At 38.6% G+C, this 21,008-nt stretch overlaps 1 protein-coding gene across 11 annotated transcripts in view; it reads left to right on the forward strand.

Moving 5' to 3' along the window:
• The window catches only part of THRB (thyroid hormone receptor beta), a 371,451-nt gene that overhangs the window by 166,733 nt on the left and 183,710 nt on the right, over positions 1 to 21,008 (forward strand). The gene's annotated exons all lie outside the window — the stretch shown is intronic.

The raw sequence follows: 21,008 nt of genomic DNA on the forward strand, positions 1-21,008 counted from the left end.
AATTTCATCCCATTTCTTAAACTGCTTCATCCCTTTGTATTAGTTTGTAGTCTACTTTTAAAAAATCCTATACTAATTTCATATTAGAGGGTCTGATTAGAATCTAGACAAGTTCAATGGAACCTAGAATGTTCAATTATCTACTGGCAAATGTTTTAAACCCTTGCCATTAGGATTTGCCAACAGTTTTGTAGCAAATATTTGATTGAACTAGAAGTAAAACTCAAATTTCTTAATTCCTAAATAAATTCATTAGAAGTAGGAGAATAGGGGAGGGCTTTCTTTAGCCTTCACTTGGATGAAGAAAATAGTTTATCAAAAAATGTTCATCTTCACAAAACGGACAAACTACTTAGTTTATTTTAAACTCAAGTTTTTGCAACTGTTATCTTCTGTGTTGTGTTGACTTATTTTGTGAATATCCTCAATGGCAACCGTTTAAGAAGACCACATTGATTAGGCAGGTTTTTCTTGAAATGTGGGCTCATACCAACACACAATAATTTCTGGTTTTGGATTGTGCTTTCTCTTAATAATAGAACAGCTAATTACTAGAACCCTTTGGGCAAAGTGTTGTCAAATATTTATTAAGCTTTTCTCTATGCAAAACACCATGCTATACCATTGGGAGGCACAAAAAGTACAGCCAATTATACTTCCCCAAAGAAACATAAAATTAACTGAGGAGTCAAGATACATATGCAAGCAGAGGTAAACAATAATCTTAGTTATTCATTATTTTTTATGTTTTTGGTAAAAATGAATGGGGCAGATTCTGTAGTCAAGATACTAAGACGAGAAACAGGTGTAATGGTGGTTGCAGTGACCTAGGAAGCCTTTACTGCAGGGATTAGATTTTGAATCATGCCTAAACAAATATGCAGGATTTGACTTTTGTAGAAGAGAAGAAAGGAAGGGGGAGAGCAGTAGTCCTAAAACCTATTTCCATCATACAGCAGTTGTTGTGTGTTTTTGTTCTGTGTTTTCATTGTTGCTGTTGTTGTAGGCAGCAGGTGATTTCATTACTAGACAATCGCTGTCTTATGGTTTAATACACATCTTAACAGGGTTTTATTTCTACTTTAAACATTTGGTACACTAACATAGCTTGAAGTTGAAATGAATCAATGAGGAAGATCTAGCACAGATAGTTATATTTAGACTGATCATCATAAGGCAGCAGTAAGCATGCTCTCTGCTCTTTTAAAACCATTTGCTATGAATTGAGGATGGCCCAGTCATTTCTTTCAGTGTGGTTTTCTTCCTTCAAGAGGAAGTATCTGATACGGTAGGTGTCGTGACAACCATTAGTTTTCAGTGTATCAGCGTGAGCTGCTCCTCTCACATCATCTGGAAACTATGATTTAGTATTCAGTATATCTTTTTCTCCCAGCAAAACTTTTATGGGAGTAATTAATAAATAACAGAATTCATCTGCTTAAACTATATATTTGGCTTCTTTCTCTTTTACTGTTCTTCTTACTGCCTTAAAGAGGATCAAAGACAGACAGCCAGACATAGGGATCAGGAGCTCAATCCACAGTCTGAAAAGACAGAGTGGGACTAGATAGAAGCCTACTGCAATCATCCGTTTTATTCAACTTCTCTAGATGTTCCCACTTAATCCAAAATATTCTTATGCAGATTTTATGTTTCCTATTAAATCAAAAATAATACAATATATATTTTTCAGCAAGACAGACACAGCACTGTCCTGTGCTTATTCTAAGAGCATTTATGTACCTGATTTTCTGGTAATAAGGATTAAGAGACAGACAAACCAATGTAGCTCAGTTAGCAACCAACAGGATATGTAGACCTTTAGTTTTCTAGTCCAAGCTTGGCCTTAGTTCATTTGTATCTTGGCTCTGTGGGCTACTAATTATGGCCATTTTACTAAATTATATGGTTTATACTTTTATTTAATATGCTGTTAATGGAGAGCAGGGGTTTTTCCCATGAAAATTTAAAGAGAGTAGAAGTTGGGGGCCTAGGAGCTCAGTCAGTCAAGCTTCCAACTCTTGATTTTGGCTCAGGTCATAATCTCAGGGTCATGAGACTGAGTCCTGCATTGGGCTCCACACTGGATGTGGAGCCTGCTTAAGATTCTCTCTCTCCCTTTCCCTCTGCCCCTCCCCAACATCCCCTAAACTGCTTGTACACATGCTTGCACTCTCTCAAAAAAATAAAATAAAATAAAATAAAATAAAAATGGAGAAGTTGAAAGTAAAATTTAACATGTATGCAGTTTTCTGTATGTGTATTTCACAATAGAATAGTGGTTATAACAGAAGTAACTATAAGAAGATGGGCAAATGATACCCAGTAACAACTAGTCACAGAATTCCTCTAAGGAAGGGAACTATGTTTATTATTCCAGAAAGGGGAAGAATGGGGCTGCTGGAGAGAGAGAGATGACAGAAGGCATTATAAGTTTAGTGAAGTGACTTCTCTCTGTGACTCTTTAGATGCTCAGTGAAGAAACTGAAATGTTTAGGGCGAGTAAGTCTGTTGTAGAAAGAACCTACTTTTGACTCAAATCAACATGAAGTGAAACTGAGGCAGGTCTGGTGCCCACAGGAATGGTGTCTTAGGTGTCTTAGAATGGTGTCAGTCCAGCTGGGGGATTGTAGAAATCCTTCAGAATGAGTCTTTTAGGCCAAGGTGAAAGATCAGCATAGAGGTTGTATTCTTATCAGAAGTTGCATATTTTGACAGTTTAGAGTAGTGCATCTCAAGTTTTAATAATCATACACTCACCTAGAAATCTTGTTAAAATGCAGATCCTAAATCAAGAGGTTTAGGGAGGGTCTAAAACTCCAAATTCCTAACAATGCTCCTGGGTGATGCCCATGGTGCTGGTCAACAGACCATACTTCAAAGGGCAAAGTGGCTCCAGAATAGATATTCCAGGTTCAAATCCTAGTTTGCTACCTATTTCTGACTCTAAGGAAATCATTTAACTTGCCTTTGCCTGTTTTCTCAGCCACAAAATGGAGGTAATACCTCATAGGATTGCTATGAAGATTAAATGAATTAATATATGTAAAATGCTATAACAGTGAGTGTTTGACAAGATAAAAGAGCTATATAATTGTTAGCTTCAGCTATTATAGGCATATTATGTTGTAAATACTTAGTCATGTGCCTGTCTTCCCTCACTCAATTGAGCCTTGCTGGAGTAGAGGCTGAAATTATTTGTCTTCTCAACCCTGCCACCCTCCTATCACCTGCCAGCACCTGGCACAGTATTTGGCATATGGTATGTGCATGGCATTCAATTAATATGGTGAAACATCATCTGCCTAGAGTCAAGAGAGAAAAATCATACATAAAAATCATACATAAAAAAGATCATATAGGAGTTTCATTTTCACTTCCACTAGGTTTATAGTATAATTTTTTTTAGAATTTACCTACACAAAGGAATTTAATATCAGCATGGAATACAGGGTGGTATACATATTTCCTTGGAATTGACAAACAGTTGATGTGATGGAAGCTCTGTAAGTTTTCGTATTTGCTCTGAATATAAATAGGGTTTTTTTTCATTCTTATCAGATATGGAATGAGACAGATATATTCCACTTTAAGCAAACCTTACACTGTAGCATTTGTGTTTACAGAATAGATAAATTGAGTAGCAAATATTTATTTAGCAAAATCCTTCTTTGCATAACGCTTAAAGATAGCTGCTTTATGTAACTAGTTAGTGAATAAACTTAGATGTGTTTTGCATCCAGCATAATCAGAAATCCAGCTGGGGTGTAAAGGGGCTTATTTGTAGAGATATTCTAGGAACAAAGTAGCTGAATACATATTTGAAAGAGCTAATAGATAGTAACTTTGATCCACTGCAAGATTCTAAATTGATTTGGTGATAGACTCTCAGACTTAATTTCTAAATCCTCCTCTCTAGATAAATTTCTATAACTGGTAGTATGACTTCTGGAGTATTCTAACAGAGGTCCTAAGGAGAATCTGCCCCTGCCTATGTCAGCTATTGGTTTCCAGCACACAGAATTATACAGTCTTATAGATGGAAGATTTCTTAGACATGATCTCCTTTCTACTCAAATTGTGCTTTGGGGTCAGTGGCATTGGCACCATCTGGGAGCTTTTTAGAAATGCAGAATCTCAGGGGAGCCTAGGTGGCTCAGGATGTCTGACTCTTGGTTTTGGCTCAGGTCATGATCTCATGGGTGCTGGGATCAAGTCCCACGTGAGGCTCTGCACTCAGCAGGGAGTCTGCTTGAGATTCTCTCTCTCCCTCTCCCTCTGCCCCTCTGCCTCTCCCCCGACTCACACTTCTGTGTACACACATGTGCACTCTCTCAAATAAATCTAAAGAAGAAAGAAAGAAAGAAAGAAAGAAAGAAAGAAAGAAAGAAAGAAAGAAAGAAAGAAAGAAAGAAAAAAGAAAAAAGAAAGAAAGAAAGAAGAAGAAAAAGAAATACAGTATCCCAGAGCTCTCTCTACATCTAGTAAATCGGAATCTGCACATTTTAACAAGATCCCCAGAGGATTCTTACATACAATAAAATGGGAGAAGACTAAGTCCATATTCAGTACCACATGGCTAGCTGCATTGTATGATTGTTGTTGTTGCCACCCTAAGAACATTTGAAAACAACACAGAGCCTTTAAGGGCTCCTATCTTGGCTAGGGAACCAGTTGCCATTTTAAAGGGTAGAAATGCAAGATCCCAAAAAATATGCTTAGGAACTGTGGTTGCCTGAGGCCTGAGTTTGTTGGAACAAGCCAACTTGTTGAGGAAAACAAGTTGGTAACTTTATCTGTAGGCCTCTTAACATTCATCAAAATGAATGGCATGATTTTATGAAAATTTTAGACACCAACAGGACTATCTTTTAAAGTTCTGGGGTGAGGGACGCCTGGGGGGCTCAGCAGTTGAGCGTCTACCTTCAGCTCAGGGCATGATCCTGGGGTCCAGGGATCGAGTCCCACATCAGGCTCCCTGAAAGGAGCCTGCTTCTCCCTCTGCCTATGTCTCTGCCTCTCTCTCTGTCTCTCATGAATAAATGAATAAAATCTTAAAAAAAACAACTCTTATAACAAGAAATACATGTCTTTTGGTAGAATATTCTAGATGAGTCAAAACCTTGATAATAACAGTAGAAGAGAAAAAGAAAAAAATTTGCAGTAATATTTCTTTGCACCTGGAAAGCTGTAACCTGAAGTAGGTAGCTTTTAGCTCAAAAAACTGACAAGAGATTCTAATGCTCCCAAAATCTGAAGATCCAAAGTAGAAAACTGCTTCCCTGAAACTCCAAGCAAAGAAAGGAGCTTCAAGAGTTGCTAAAAGACTTTATATACTCTAATTACCTCTAGAAGGGGTCAGAAGACAAGAGGTGGAAGCTGGACCTGGCCCAAGGCAAATAATACAATAAACTCTTTGTTATTTGATGCAGGTAGATTAGATTAACAACAACAACAAAAAATAACACACTTACCTACTTTTCCCAGGAACTTAAAGATCCTGTTTGGACCTATGGAAACTATGGTTTTAATATGAAGAGATAAAAAGTGTTCAAGCTTCTAATACTGGTTTCTTTTTCTGGCTAAGTGATTAAGGGGACAGTGTAAAATTTGTATTTATATCATTGTTTCTCTGGAAATCAGTGTTTTACCAAAGTTTTTTTCTGCCAAATTCCTCCCTAATGTCTTGCTTAAAAATATTTTTATGAATATTTGAACTATATTATGAAATACATATGAAATATGAATATATTATTCATACATTATGCATAGTTGTCATTTTTCATGGACTTCTGAGTTCTATTTTATTTTTCCTGCCCTTTTACCCAGTATTGTCCTCTGAAAATATAAGGTGAAGTACTGATGCAAGTCACATATGTAATTTTAAATTTTCTGGCAACATTAAGAAATAAAATAACAGGTGAGATTTATTTTAGTATTATATTTTACATAACGCAATATCTAAAATATCCCAATAATTAGCCCCAAATGCCGTCACACCCCAGCTGAGAAATGCTGAAGGAGTAATGGGCATTCTCTAGGTCTCCATGTTATGTGGTCAGGTGCAGCTTGGGTTTGAGGCCAAAGCTCCATTTGGTCATAAAGAGAAAATGCATTTTCCTGGGGCATTGACTTCCCTTTGGTTGGACAAGTGTGGCAAATACAGTAGGATTTTAAGGATTTGAGGATTCTGATCATCTTTGGCTTATCTCACATTTCGGCAAAGCTTTGCAAAAAAGACTTTAAGAACGACTTTATTTCCCCTTTTCTGGCTTTCATATGCTTATACTCTCCAAAGAGTTATGACTTTATTCTGAAAAAAAAAATGAAGTTTTCATAGCTTTATCTTTATGGCATAACTTTCAAACAGTGTGACCCCCAAGGTGATGAATTGATTCAAGGTTTATAACTGAGGAAAGCTCCATGTTGTAAAAATTCCACAGTAGTGAGTTCGGCTGAACTTTTTATTCACTCAGCTGCAAGGGGAGTTGTGCTACAAAAGTGACCTCTTGGGAAGAGCATATCTTTGCTATTACTTGTTGGAACAAAGTGAGTTTACCATAACGCAGGTCCCACAACCCAGCCAGTTCAAGCTGGGATGTTTCTTGGGTTATGTTCAGTGATGATCTCTTTCCCTGAACTACAGAGTGGTTATACGATCCATCCTCTGTGTTTTGTATGAATGGTGGAGTGTTTCCTCCCTTCCTCTCATCTAGATTTCTGGTGATTGATCAATTGATCAGTTGATTGATCCAGCTATCACTCTTTGGTGAGGTATAACACACATATGCTAAAGTATGGGAGACTCAAATTTTTTTCAACAGCTCTACACTCATGTAATCACTAATCAGGAGATAGGAACCACTTCCAGCACCCCAGAATGTCCTCTCATGCCCCCCATCCTGTCCCTTCAGAGCCAAACACTCACTCCAGGGGTTACCACTCTTCTGACTTCCATCACCACTGATTCTTTTTTTTTTTTTTAGCCTTTTTTTGAAATTTTTAAACATGAAATTGCATGATATGTACTCTTTCATGTTTGACACTTCTTGTTCAATATGTCATCCGTGAGAGTCACACGTATTTCTGTGCATGTCTGTATTCCATCGTTGTTACTGCAGAGTAGCAGTGATTATGCAAATAGACCACAATTTGTTTATTCATTCTCCTGTTGATAGACATTTGGGTCATTTCCTGTTTGGGGCTGTCCTTTGGTGGGCCTATGCGTTTCTCCTGGATGTACATCTAGGAGTAGAAATGCTAGGTCAGAGGGTAGTTGTATGTTGAACTTTATTAGAAATTGCCAAAGCTTTCCAAAGTGGTTGTGTAAACTGACACTTCAATCAGCAGTGCAGGAGCTTTCTAGCTACTCCTTACCCTCTCCAACACTTAAAATGTCGGTTTTATTCAGTCTATCATTCTAATGGGGGTATTGGTCTCTCACATATGGCTTCAATGTACATTCTCACCTACCATAAGTGAGTCATAAAAAAAATTGTTGAAGTTCACCAAGATGCTTTTAAATTCTTAGGCTAAAAAAAATAAATAAAAATAAATAAATAAATAAATAAATAAATAAATAAATAAATAAATTCCTAGGCTACACTGTATGCAATAGTTAGTAACCCTTTTCAGAAATCCTATTTCTCCTTTGTGAGAGACATAATGCCTAATTGTGCAATCACTCCAGCTTTGTTAGATGTGAAAATTTCTCAGCCACACCTCTAATGCAATACCTTCAGGTTATGGCCCTGATCAGCAGTACACAGGGGACACCCAACATTGCTGCCATAGACACCTGACAATGAGTTTGTCCCTATAGACTAGGGAAGCCTGGAAGCATTTATTGAGCACCTACATTGTTCCAGGCACTGTGCTAAGCACTGAGGAAGCAACAGGTACCTAAGGGGCACAATCCCTTCTTGGAAGGCTCACAATCTAGTGAGGGAGACAGAAAGTGAGCCTAGAAGTATAATACAGTCTGTTAAGTGTTTGGAGAAATGTGTATGCTCAGGGGTCTTTGAGGCAGAGCAAAGGTACTTGGAGAGAGTAAAGTAAGTCTTCCCAGGAAGAGTGATAACCCAAGTGAGTGTTACAGGAAGCAGAGGGAGGGCATACCAGGCAAGGCAGCTGCGAAGCCAAGGCATGGAAGTAACCTTCAGTATGGGTTTTTCCAGGATTTCCAGGGCAGGAGTGTTAAGACCCATGCAAGAAGCCACTAGCAAGAGATACAGCCAGGATGTCTGCAGGGACATATCGTGCAGGTATACCTAGGAGGAAATCTTTTTTTGCAGAATTTCAGCCTAGAAAATCTCCTTGGTGTATCTGCAAACAGAAGCAAGACTTCCTTTGGCTGTTGCCTCTGAGTTTTGACCCTTACTCATTCTTTGATGCTAAATTGTGTGATGTTAAACTTCTGTATAGGATCCCTGGGTGGCGCAGTGGTTTGGCACCTGCCTTTGGCCCAGGGCGCTATCCTGGAGACCCAGGATCGAATCCCACATCGGGCTCCCGGTGCATGGAGCCTGCTTCTCCCTCTGCCTGTGTCTCTGCCTCTCTCTCTCTCTCTCTCTGTGTGACTATCATAAATTAAAAAAAAAAAAAAAAAAAAAAAACCTTCTGTATAACTTCTTATCTGGACACAAACACATTTTCTATTAAACAATTTGCAACCAGTGTGTACTTTCTCATACATGATAGTCTAAGAATTATATTTCTTGACTAGGTTTTTTTGTTATATGCCATATTTTATTATATGTCATCCAGACCCTGTAATGGTTCATGGAATAGCCCTGGGAATAGCATAGCCCAATGAGAGTTTTCTTGTGGTATATAGTTATATTCTTGGTTTAGCACCTGTTCTTTTGATTGGAGGAGCAAGGCAGATATTTACATTCCCAATAAAGGATCTACTCATCTAAATTGAGTCAGTCCTGATCATGTCTCAGACTTTCTCCCTGAGGCACAGCTGAGGCAGTGCCTGATACTGTGGGGTATCAGAATTACCACCATTATATTTAGCAAACACTCATGTAGCATGTACCTCTTTCTATTTTCTGGGCAGTGGTCTAACGACATTACATATAGCAACTCACCTAGAGTTGGACATAGTAGTCCCATTTTACAGATGGGGGAAGCTGGGACAGCAAGACGTTAAATAACTTGCTCAAATCATGGATGGGATTTAAACCCACCCATTCCCTCTTGTAAACAGTATACTATGCTGCTGCTTCTCCATACTTGTGAAATATCCAGGGGAAACTCAGAGAAACAGAGTTCATTCAGCAAACATTTATTGGGTAACTGCCTGGTGGGTGAGTCAGCAACGCCTTTGTCCCAGGAACTCTTAACCTATTTGAGGAGACGGGGAAAAAAAAACTGTCTGCAATGCAATGCTAACTCAAGAAGGAAAGTAACTGACTGTTTGAGGAACTCAGGGAAGGTTTTGAACCTTAAAGACAGGCTCGGCCTTTTGTGAAAAAGAGTGAACAGAAGGGGCAGCTCTCAGAGTTAGGATGAAGCAAAGCATGCCTGGGAGGTGTCAAGTGTGCTTGTGAAGTGTTAAGGTGTTCTGTGGCAAATGTGAACATGGGAGGTAGGACAAGTGGAAGTGTGGCGATTGGAACCGCATTGGGGGTTGTATGCAGGCTGAAGAGTAGGACTTGGGGCACCTGGGTGGCTCAGTGGTTCTCAAAAGCATCTGCCTTTGGTCGTTATCCTGGGATCCTTGGATTGAGTCCTGCATCAAGCTCCCCACAGGGAGCCTGCTTCTCCCTTTGCCCATGTCTCTGCCTCTCTCCCTGTGCCTCTCATGAATACATAAATAAAATCTTTTAAAAAAAAATGAAGAGTAGGGCTTTATCTTGGACTTAATAAGAAGCCATTGAGGGTTGTCAAGTTGAGGCAGGAAGTGACAGATCATCCCTTACTAGAACCCAAGAGAAGATGAAAGTTAACCATGTAGGGTACCTATGATCTAGGAGTATTAGGTGAGCAACAATAAAATACAGAGCCTGAACTACAGCATATGGGGGGGGAGGGGAAGAGGGAGGGGACAGACAGGTGGGGCAAGAGGGAGGGAAAGAGGAAAGGAACAGGAACGGGGGAAAGGAGAGAGAATGATGTCTGCTGGAAGGAAGGAAGAGAGAGAGTGGTATGGAGGGAGGAAAGGATGCAAGGCAAGAAAAGAAAATGTGCCAGTACCTTAAAAAAAAAAACTCGTGGTGAAACATTACTGGCAAAATCCCTATATGACTGAGGCTTTTTGCTGCATTTGCTCAGCCAACTTTTGTTTTGGTGGTTCACCAGCAGTTACTTTCATGGCTCTGTAATAGCTCATGGAGATTACTTCTATCTGAAGATAATTTGTCAGGCTTATGTAAGACTTCATTTAAGGGGCATTGCCTTGGCGTGCAGACAGCTTCCAGACCTTACACACCAGCAGAAACATGTTATCTGAAGAGCACAATAAAATGAACTAAACTCATTGCTAGGCCTCTTAGCAGCAAACAAGTGCTGCTATATGCAACATTTTCAGAGTAATGCCTTTCTTTAAAAAAAAATTAAGAGTAGTAGGAGGAGACCATCTGAAATTGACCCACAAGCCTGAATTTTGATGGCTTCAAAGCCAAGGAAACCTCAAATATGTGGGAATCATAAGCCTTATCTCAAGCCAAATAAATGATTCCCATCATCTATGCCGGTTTATAAACAGCAGCATCCATGGAGTGAATGATTTCTCTCTGCAATTACGATGAAGAGGCTGGGTGGAAGAGGGAGAGAATAAAAGTTCTAATCATTCCAGGGCCTGAGGACGTAGATAAGGTAGCATGTCAGGTGTTAGCTGTCCAGGCAGCCTCCTGGTGTTAGAGGAGTCCTGTTTCACTAGAGGTTTCAGTTTCCACAAGCTTTGCTCATCTTCCTGCTGCAAGACAGGCTGCTGGTAGCAGGCAGGAGGCATGGTGTGGAATCCCAGATCTAGAGAGCAGTCTGGAGTTGTGAGCTGTTTGTCTGGGGAGTGTGTTATGTGGCAAAGTCCGTACAGTCATGACGCCAGCCAAGCGTCAGTCAACGCGGGCATCTAAGATGCGTCTCAAGAACATATAATTGGGATCTCTAGCCACATAAGTGCAGGAGGTCAGTGTTGGGTCCCGAGCAGTTTATTTGCTTAGAAAGTTGTCTTTCTACCTGACTTGGAAGTAGAGTAGGAGCAGCTTGTGCTGAAGGTGTGGAGATGTCAGCAGGTCCTGGAAGCCAGCAGGACAGCAGGGTGAGTGCTTGACTGCCTGCCCGGTGCGATGCTTTCTGTGTGAACGCTAAGGGAGTTTTTGTTATGAGTAATGTGTGGGTCAAGATCCCCCCCATACTCAGGGTATGGGCTTCCGATGGCCAACTTTTCTTCAAATCCTAATGTATCGTTGCACAGGATGAGATCACACAATATGCTTTTCCAATATTTTTCATACTTCTTGAAGTTAAAAAACAAAGTAAAGAAAATATAACTCCTGTATTTCAGGCTTTTTTGGTGGGACATGGGGTTGGGGAAGAGAGTACTAAAGGGATATATATTATAAAAGGTATTATTTTGGAAGTATAATTGACATACCATGTAATATTACTTTCAGGTGTATGATATATTGATTTGACAATTCTATAAACTTGAAAAGTTTTAAGGAGATTTGTAAGAGGAAAATAAATTATCATCTTAGTCTTAAGTAAAATATTGAATGGATATAGGAACAGAAAATTGTAATCAGTTCCTAGTGCTAAACTTTGAGGGGCATTGAGTTTCCCCAAGTGCCATATTTGAGGGGTCAACCACAGTACATTCCATAAAGGCTGAGTCTTTGGGGATGTTCCATGTTGAACAAGAAAGGTGGGAAAAACTAAGGGTGTCCAAATGGGAGAAGAGGCTGCAGAAGTGACTGCAGTTTATTTTCAAGTAGAAGGACGGAAATGCAGAGTAAGGAGACTACTTGTTCTGTATTTCCCTTGGAGGAAGTGTTTTATTCTTTGGGAAGGGGGGATAACAGACACCTCTGACAATCTGATTTTTTTTTTATCACAAATTTAGACTTACTTCCCAGAAAATGCATTTATATAAATGCAGAATTGGCACACATCATCAGGGATTTCATGGAACCTTATGAAGTTTATGTAAGGAATTCCTGTTTGGGATGATAAGCTTGACAGTGAATGGGAATTTTGGGATTTGGCTTGATCTGAGAATTCTCAAGTAGTTTGGCAAGTGCTACAGTGGAACTATGTCTTTCTAAAGGGGATTCTCTCCCCTATTTCTAGAGCCTAAATGAATGGTTGTAGGAGATTTAGACTCACCAAGTCCTGGATCTGGATGCAAGAACTGCTGCTTCTAGCTGTGTATCCTCAGACTTATTATTCAACTCTACTAAAAATACCTTCAATCCACTGGGAAATGGAAGCAAAAATTCATCATGAGTTGGTTGGGATAACTCAATGACAAAATGTTTATAAAATGCCTATCCCGGTACTAGAGTAAGATGATGAACAAAAATTAACTTTTATAAGTAATTCTCAAAGATCATGTGTTGAAAGGAAGAACAAGAAAAAGTCTAATTCCTGCCTCTGCATAAGTTCTTCATAATTATGTTCCTTTTTTATTGCTAAGAATATTATAGACAGCATTCTAGCTTTGTGTGGGAAGTTACAATAAATGTGTAACTCCAAATATGCATCAGATTTATGTTTTAAAAAAACTTTTAAAATGAATTGAAAGGTGATATTATGATATCTTGAAATTTTATTTTTTAAAAGAGCATTCTAACCAAAGCGTGAATGAGCGGTGTAGAAAATAAAATGTTCTTTAAATAATTCAACATATTTTCAGTGAGAAGAAACTTACCCTGAATTTTCTATTTAATAGAAGAGGAAATGAAGTTGCATTTTAAGGTAATACTCAATAATGGTAAAGAAAAGTAACTATATATCAAGTGAAAAGTGTTAATACTAAATAATCATAGAGTGTATAATAGAAGTGAAATGCCTGTCTTTAAGTTTCCAGAAAGGAACATAATTTTCAAAGGCTTTGGTAATGGCCTTTTTAAAATGTCCAATTGGGACATGAATTGAGGATATGAACATTTAGTCCTGTGGGTGGCAGGATATTCTTAGCAGCTGACAGCTCCAGGGAACAGTCCCAGAGTATTGGCTACAGTGTGAACCTCGTTTAATTCACCAACCAGCAAATTTGTGTGGCACACCTACAGGCATCACTGGATGTGAAGGGGGGATCCCTCACCTTCAAGGAATATAAGCTAGTTTGGGCAGCTCAGCACACACTCCTAAAAGGATGAGTGATGCAGGCAATGAATTCTCAAGTTGTTGAGAGGAAAGAAACAAGGGTTTTGAAGTCGATGACAGCCTGCAAGGAGGAGGTGAGAACCGTGCTGGGCCATGAAGATTCGTAGGCGTTTCTTCCCATCTCAGTATGGCAGCACCATGCTTGTAGGTGTTCAGTTCAAAAACCTGAAAATCATACTTGCTTCCTCTTTCCCTCACTCCAAATTCCAAACTCTCAGCAACTCCTACACCTTTTATCTCCAAAACTTATCTTAAATCTGCACACTCCCCCCATCTCCATGGCCATCATCCTGGCCACTGCAGCCACCATCAGGCCTCTGAGAGACCTCACTGGTCTATGAGCTGGTCCCTCTTTCTGCTTTTGGCCCATCATCAAATCTATTTTCCATAAAGCTGCCAGAGTGAGAATGTCACTACCACAATCTAAAGTCTTTAAAATAGATCCTCCCCCCCAAAAAAATAAATGAAATAAAATAAAATAAAATAAAATAAAATAAAATAAAATAGTCCCGTTGGACTAAAAGTAAAGTTTTCGCTCCTCACTATGGCCTGTTAGGCCCTGAGGGATGCAACCAGCCTTACCACTCTCACCCCCATTCTTCAGCATGGTCTAGCCACACTGCCTTCCTATGATGCTTTGATCTAGTTGGATGTACAGGAGATAAAAAAATTATGTGAAAGTTACTGAAAGTTATCTAAGGAGATCGGTTCTCAAAATTAGCAGAAGAGCTTGGTTTTATAATAATTCTGGCACACAAATGTAGACATACAAAAGAAAATGTCAGCAGCATGATATGATTTCAAGGACTCTCATGGAAGGCTCCCTTTGTATTTCAAAATTTATTTCCCTCACTAGCTTCATTAAATACTTTTCAGGATAATATATTTTATTAAATTCCCACCAAGAAGTACAGCCAGTATTTACTATGTACCAAGTACTGTGCTAGGTACAGGAGCTACAACAATATTTTAAAAAGACATGCAGCCCCTATCTTCATAGTGTTTTCAATCTACCGAAAGATGCAATTACAGCAGAAGATAATCACAAATGAGAAGTTTTACAAGATGCCATGAGAACACAAGGGTGGAGCACCTAACTCTGACTTGGGAGGTCAAGGAAAGCTTGAAGGGGAAGTGCCATTTTAGCTGAGACCTGAAATAGTGGGGCAGAGGGCAGGGGCAAGCATTCAAGTATTCTTGGCAGGGGAAACAGCACATGCAAAGGGATGGTATTAAAGGAGAGAATGACATTTTAATGAAAACTAGGAAAGTTCAGAATTGCTGTAACACAATGGGAAAGTGGGGAGAGGGGAGAGAAGAGGAACAAGATATGAAAAGTAAGCAGCGGTATGTGTGGATAGAGCTTTATATATCATCATAAGGTCTTTGAAACTACTAGTAACAGATGAAGGGTTTTAAGCAGTGAGATGTCAAGATCTGATTTGTGTTTTGGAGAGCTCACTCCTGATAGAGCGTTAGAGGGGGCAAGTCCAGAGGCTGATGGGCCAATTGAATGGCTATTCTATAATCTGGAAGAGAAAAGATGTTGATATAAACCAATATAGAGGTAGAAATGATTGAGAGAAGTCCAAAAAAGAGGGATGCCTGGGTTGCTCAGTGGTTGAACATCTGCCTTTGGTTCAGGTTATCATCCCGAGATCCTGGGATCAGGTCCTATATCAGTCTCCCTGCAGGATGCTGCAGGGTTCCCTCCCTCTGCCTATGTCTCTGCCTCTCTCTGTCTCTCATGAATAAATAAATAAAATCTTTAAAAAAAAAAAAAAAGGAAGAAGAAGTCCAAAAAAGAGATCTAGCAAGGATAATACATGAGACTTTTGAAGATGGACTGAATTACAGAGGGGTGAACAAGAAAAAAACAAAAATACTGATTCATATGTTTCCACCATGGGAAACCTTTTCCAGGATACCATGTGCTAAGATGGGGGCTCATGTGCAAAAGAGGCTCGCAAAGATGGGGAAAAGTCATACCTGATAGTGAGATACTTTTTTTTAAATCTGAGAGCAGGTTTTCTTCATGGTATGGGTTGGAAATACTGAAAATAGATGGTTGGAAGTCTATGGCAAATGGAAAGGAGAGACCAGAAGGTACCTAAGAACAATCATTAATTTTGTTTAAGCCTGAACAAGATGCCAAGCAAGTGCTTCTGTCATTGATAAAAAATACTAAAGAGGATATTGGATCTACCAAGTAATAGCAGGGTCCTTCCAACTCCATGATTCTGTGGTACCTGGTATTTACATTTTCCACCATCAAGGTGTGTCCAGGATCTTACTGCTTTGTACAAGGCAATTGTAGCCCCTTGAGGAATAAAAGTGTTTCCTCATCCCAACCGGCTTCCCATCCCTCTTCAGCCATACACAGGTCCTCATTTACATTTTGGATGAGTAAATGTCTGGACTGTATGGTGTTTTATAAGCTTAATGGACATGTGAATGTGGGATAAAGACAGACACAGGGAAAGATGACAGGAGATATCTGCTTGAGACACCACCCAATTAATTTAATTTCTGTGACATCATCCCACTTTAGCTGAAGTCTTCTGAAATGAGTAGCTCTTGTTTTATGTGTTGTTTAAACTCTCATTAAACAATGTGCTTCCATGAGACAGGAGTTCCTTTAGAACAAGTTTTCTCAACCCGGGCACTACTGACATTTTAAGCTGGATAATTCTTTGTTGTGGGGACCTATCTTATACATAGTAGGATATTTAGTAGCATCTCTGGCCTCTACCCAAAAATTGCCAGTAAGAGACCCCCCCTACATATACACATACAACTGTGACAGCCCAATATGTCTCCAGACATTGCCAAATGTCCACCGGGAGAACAAAGTCACCCCCAGTTGAGAACCATTGCTTTGGAGCAGTGGTTCTCAAACTGTGGTGCTAAGACCAGGAGCATCAGCATCACCTGAAAACTTGCTAGAAATGGAATTTTGAAGACTTAACCCACATCTACTAAGAAAGAATCTAGATGTAGGGTACAGCATTCCATGTTAATGAAGCCTGACAGTTAATTCAGATATACACTGATATTTGGGAAGCACACATCTGGAACAAATGAATGGTTAACTAAAGTTTCACAAGAAATAGTTATTTATGTAAAAAAAAAAAAAAAAGATTTGGGGGGCACATGGATGGATCAATTGGTTAAGCATCTGCCTTCAGTTCAGGTCACAATCTCAGGGTCCTGGGATTGAGTTCCACATGGGGCTCTCTGCTCAGCAGGGAGCCTGCTTCTCCCTCTTCTCCTCCCCCTGTTCGTGTGCCTGTGCTCTCCCTGTCTCTCTCTCTCTCTCAAATAAATAAATAATGTTTTATAATAAATAAATAAATAAATAAATAAATAAATAAATAAATAAATAAGAACATGGACAAGCTTTCTGCAAGCAGAATAATAATGTTGATGTAAGGCTTCCATTCAGGCTAGTAGGCCTGGCCTGCCTGTCTGCCCCCACACTCAGTAGCATTTGGAAAGATAGGACAGATGTCTGTGTACAGGAAAACTTTCCTTTCCTTTCTTCTTTAGTGTCCTTTTTTACTTCTTTGTTCACTCTCCACGTTTCTACCAAAAACAGCACTAAATAAAAGAGAGGGGTTTTCTGGTTTATTTAAGCAGCAGTTTTATGATGCATCCTACAAATTATAAAAGTTCAGATGGAAAGTTCCATTGCTGAAATGTGTCTTCAAATTATGTGAGTTGCTAACCAGTTCAGTGATGTCAGTGTCTTCTATGAAATGCCTGTTGGGTCTCTGCACATTAGATTGGATTTTGAATATCATTTTATGAGAAAAGAAAATTATGTTCCATTTGAATAATTATTCTTTTCCTAGGAGCACATGTATGCCAAAATAAGGAAGATAAATTTAGTAAGACTTCATTCAGTAACATATTCATTTTTCATGTATTGATTTGTTCAAAAACTATTAATTTAGTGTCAGCTGTATACTGGTGAATAAGACAAATATATGACCTCATGGAGCTTACATTTTTACATTCATAGATGAGGGAAACAGAAGACAACCTAATGTTTCAAAATTTGGATCGTATCCTGCCTATGAGATCATTTAGCGGGTCACAAATTGCTTTTGTGATTGTTTCTTTAGTGAACAAACTAGAATAGGATGAAGAAATTCCACTTCATTCTACCACACTTCTTAAGCATGTTATTTTACCAAACTGTTCTTTCAGCTATGTATGTGTTTGTGTGAGGACATGAATCAATATAAAATATTTCTCATTATGTGTTTTCACTTTGAAAAATGCTGAAATATTTAAAATACAGAAATAAATGAAATGATTTTGAATTGTAATGCATGCAATGGAAAGCTAAGAGGCTAATATATAAAAAACAAATAATGTCAGGTTCAGGAAGACAGAACCAATGTCAGTTGTATGCCCAGAGATGGCCTCTCTGAAGAGAAGCCAGCAGGAAAGAGTAGATGAGCCTTCCAGACAAAGAGAATAACAAGTACAAAGATTCTCTTTGGGACCTGAATATACCTTAGATGTGACAGTGTGGCAACCTAAATGGAAACAAAAATGGACAATTTTCCTCCTTAGGAAGGAAAATTCTAGAATTTTTGGTTGATTGTGGAACAAAAACAAAAGAGAGGCATGAACCTAGAAACACAGAGATTTCACTTCAAAGAAAGGAAAATCCCCCAAGTTCTTAATAGGAAGAAAATACACATTCAATTAAAATTCAGTACACATTTATTACATTTTTGCCTGGCAAATGATTACACTATGGTGAATTCAAAGATAAACAAGAGTAGGGTTCTAAGTATGCATATACCAAAAAAAAGATTTTAACTTATGAATAGAAGTTAGCCATTCTCCTTTTTTAAAAGACCTGTGCCACATGTATCAAATTAATTTTTCTCTATTTAGCTTTATTACAGACATTTCATTCACTCCAGGATGGTTGCTGCCCAAGTAGATAACAGAATTCTTTCTGCCTAATTAGATTATCTGCCCTGAACTATATTTCAGAAGATAAGGATGTTTCATATCCAACAGTTATTTTAATTCTAGGACCTCAAACAAGGCTTTGCAAAGAGACTTATCAGCTCTGTTAACACTCTGGTCCTTCACCCTAAGACTCCCAAATTCTTTCATAGAATCCCAAATTCTAAAGCCAACACTTTGGTAGTAGTTATGTCCATGTTTATAACAAACTTACTATTGTTATTGATTTTATCATTGCTATTGTAATGCACTCTACCTCCTTGCTATCTCACTCAGTTCAGCTACCTAAGCAAGCTCCTTTTACTGTCCCAAGTATCTGTTCCCCTACCTTCCTGAAAACTTAGAGTCTCTTCAAAATGTAACCTCCCACTTCCTTTGCCAGATGAGGGGAATTCACAGAGGCTGCTGCAGTGACCAATATATACTCACCGTCCTGACTCGACTACAGTGGACTGAGGGATCTAAGGCCCTTGGCAAGTGGTCTGGAAAATGGAGACAACGTTCTATACTCTAGCTCAAGGCAATTGGGATCAAGTAAAAGCTGTGACTATTGACAGCAAAGTCTCAGGGAAATTTTTGAAGGATCCTTAAGCAAAAGTTTTGGGACACGGTAATTTGTAGTTGTCTCAAGAGCCCACTAAATGTTCATATTCCTTGGAGCAATACTTAGAGAATTTTCTGGAGTACTTTTGAAAAATTTTCCTAAATAAATAATCCAGAATTCAGAAATTGTTTTGGCACAGAAATGTTATTTGCTGCATTATTTATATTTGAAAATCAACTAAATATCCTTCGATAGGAGAATGTCAAATATATATTGTTATATTTATATAATAGACTATTTAAAGTCACTAAAAGGGCTATTTATAAAGAGATTATAATGTAGCAAAGTGGTTAAGTTATAATATTAGGTGGAAAGAGATAAAAATTGGAGTTTATGATATAATTTCAACTATATCTAAAAACAAACAAGAACTCTTTTGGATATTCCCAGTCTTTATAATGAGAAAAAAAGAGAATGATATGCAATTATGATTTGCTTTAAAAACGTGACCTTTTTTAGAACTAGGTATCATAGGGTAATTAATTGGCTCATAATAAATACAGATTACTAAATTTTGTCAATTAATTTTAGTGAAGAGAAAACTATTTACATGCAGACAGATTGTAGTTGTCTTTAGAGGTGTCATTAGCCTCCAAAGCCCCACACTGTTACAAGTTACAACATTATATTTTATAATCTACAAGGTTAGAGTAATGTACCTATTCAAGGATATTGAACAGGAGACTGGCAAAAGAGGGTTTAAGCCTGTCACTTTATTTCTTCACCCAGTTGTCAAACCATTTGCTATACCTTAGGGGGTAAAAATGAGATAGACTACTATTCTGATCCTCTTAAAAATTTGGTGGTAGAGCAGTCCCCAACCCTACAAGTCAAATTAGTTGGCTGCACACAAATACTAAGAAAACTTATGCTCCTCTGTTTTGGAGAATTTTTCCTTTGTTTCCCAGCCCCATTAATAATTTCTGCTCACAGAGAGTCTATATTTATGACAACCTAATCATCTTGGCCTGTGCACTGTGTCTCAGTGTGAGCCTTCTGTGGAAGGCAGCTTTATAGAGACCACACTGTTAACAAGATTCATGCCTTCTCCCCGTGGGTGGTCAGAGGCAGGGAAATATGAGCTTTCCATCCAGGCCTGTCATGTGCCAGGAAATTTAGATTCAGGGAGCTGTTATCTATTACAGCTATGAGCCTCCCCAAAACCAGAATTACAGGTAACTAATATTCCTTTTGCATGCCAAAGCAAACCCCAAACCTTTAATCCCCAAATGACTGGGCTATTAATATTAAAATGGTTTCTTTTATATAGAATGTGTAACCATTTGTTAGTCTCAGGGGCCAAGGCAATAAAAACATCATGGAAGGTCTTTAACTTTGAAGCACATCGAAATGAAAAGGGGAGGAAGTATGTTATCTGCTGGAAAAGACTGAAGGAGTTAGTCCCTCATGCAGATAGACTCAGATTTCTTGGGCACCAACTCGGTCTGAGAAAAAAGTTCTGAAAGATTTAGTAGAAGGAGCCAAAGCTGGATTAGAGCAAAACAAACCTGATTTTGAATCTGGCATAGAATTAGGTGCCCTTGGGCTAGTTCCTAAACTTTTCTGATCCTTTCTTTCCTCACTTAAACAATGGAGCTCACAATGAATACTTGTCACAGGGATATAGAGGAAATAATATAATGAATATGAAAGACTTGGCATTTGTGGTGTGCATATCACATACCTCTTTATCTCATGATTAAAGCATATCAAAAAGCTTCAAACCTTTTGTCATTAGTTGGTGCTTACAAGGAAAAGGTACTTCTTTTCATTTGATAATTAGAATGCAACACGCAAAATGTTCCTGTTGAACTTAGCTTGGGATCAGTTACCACCTATAAACAGATACTAATATCGATATCTGTACTACCATTACCCTTGACCTCATCCCACACATGCAACATCTATTGCCAGCAGAAACCCCAACACCAGTGTATTGACCCTACATACACATTCCCACTCAATACTGCCATATACAGCCCACACTCCAGCTGGTAATTCTTACCTCCACATCCTTTGCAATCCATAGGAATGATTTTCCAGGTAATCAGTCATAGGAGTAAATGCCTGTATG

Source organism: Canis lupus, chromosome 23 (genome assembly GCF_011100685.1).
Source record: "Canis lupus familiaris isolate Mischka breed German Shepherd chromosome 23, alternate assembly UU_Cfam_GSD_1.0, whole genome shotgun sequence".
In the NCBI taxonomy this organism is placed as follows: domain Eukaryota; kingdom Metazoa; phylum Chordata; class Mammalia; order Carnivora; family Canidae; genus Canis; species Canis lupus.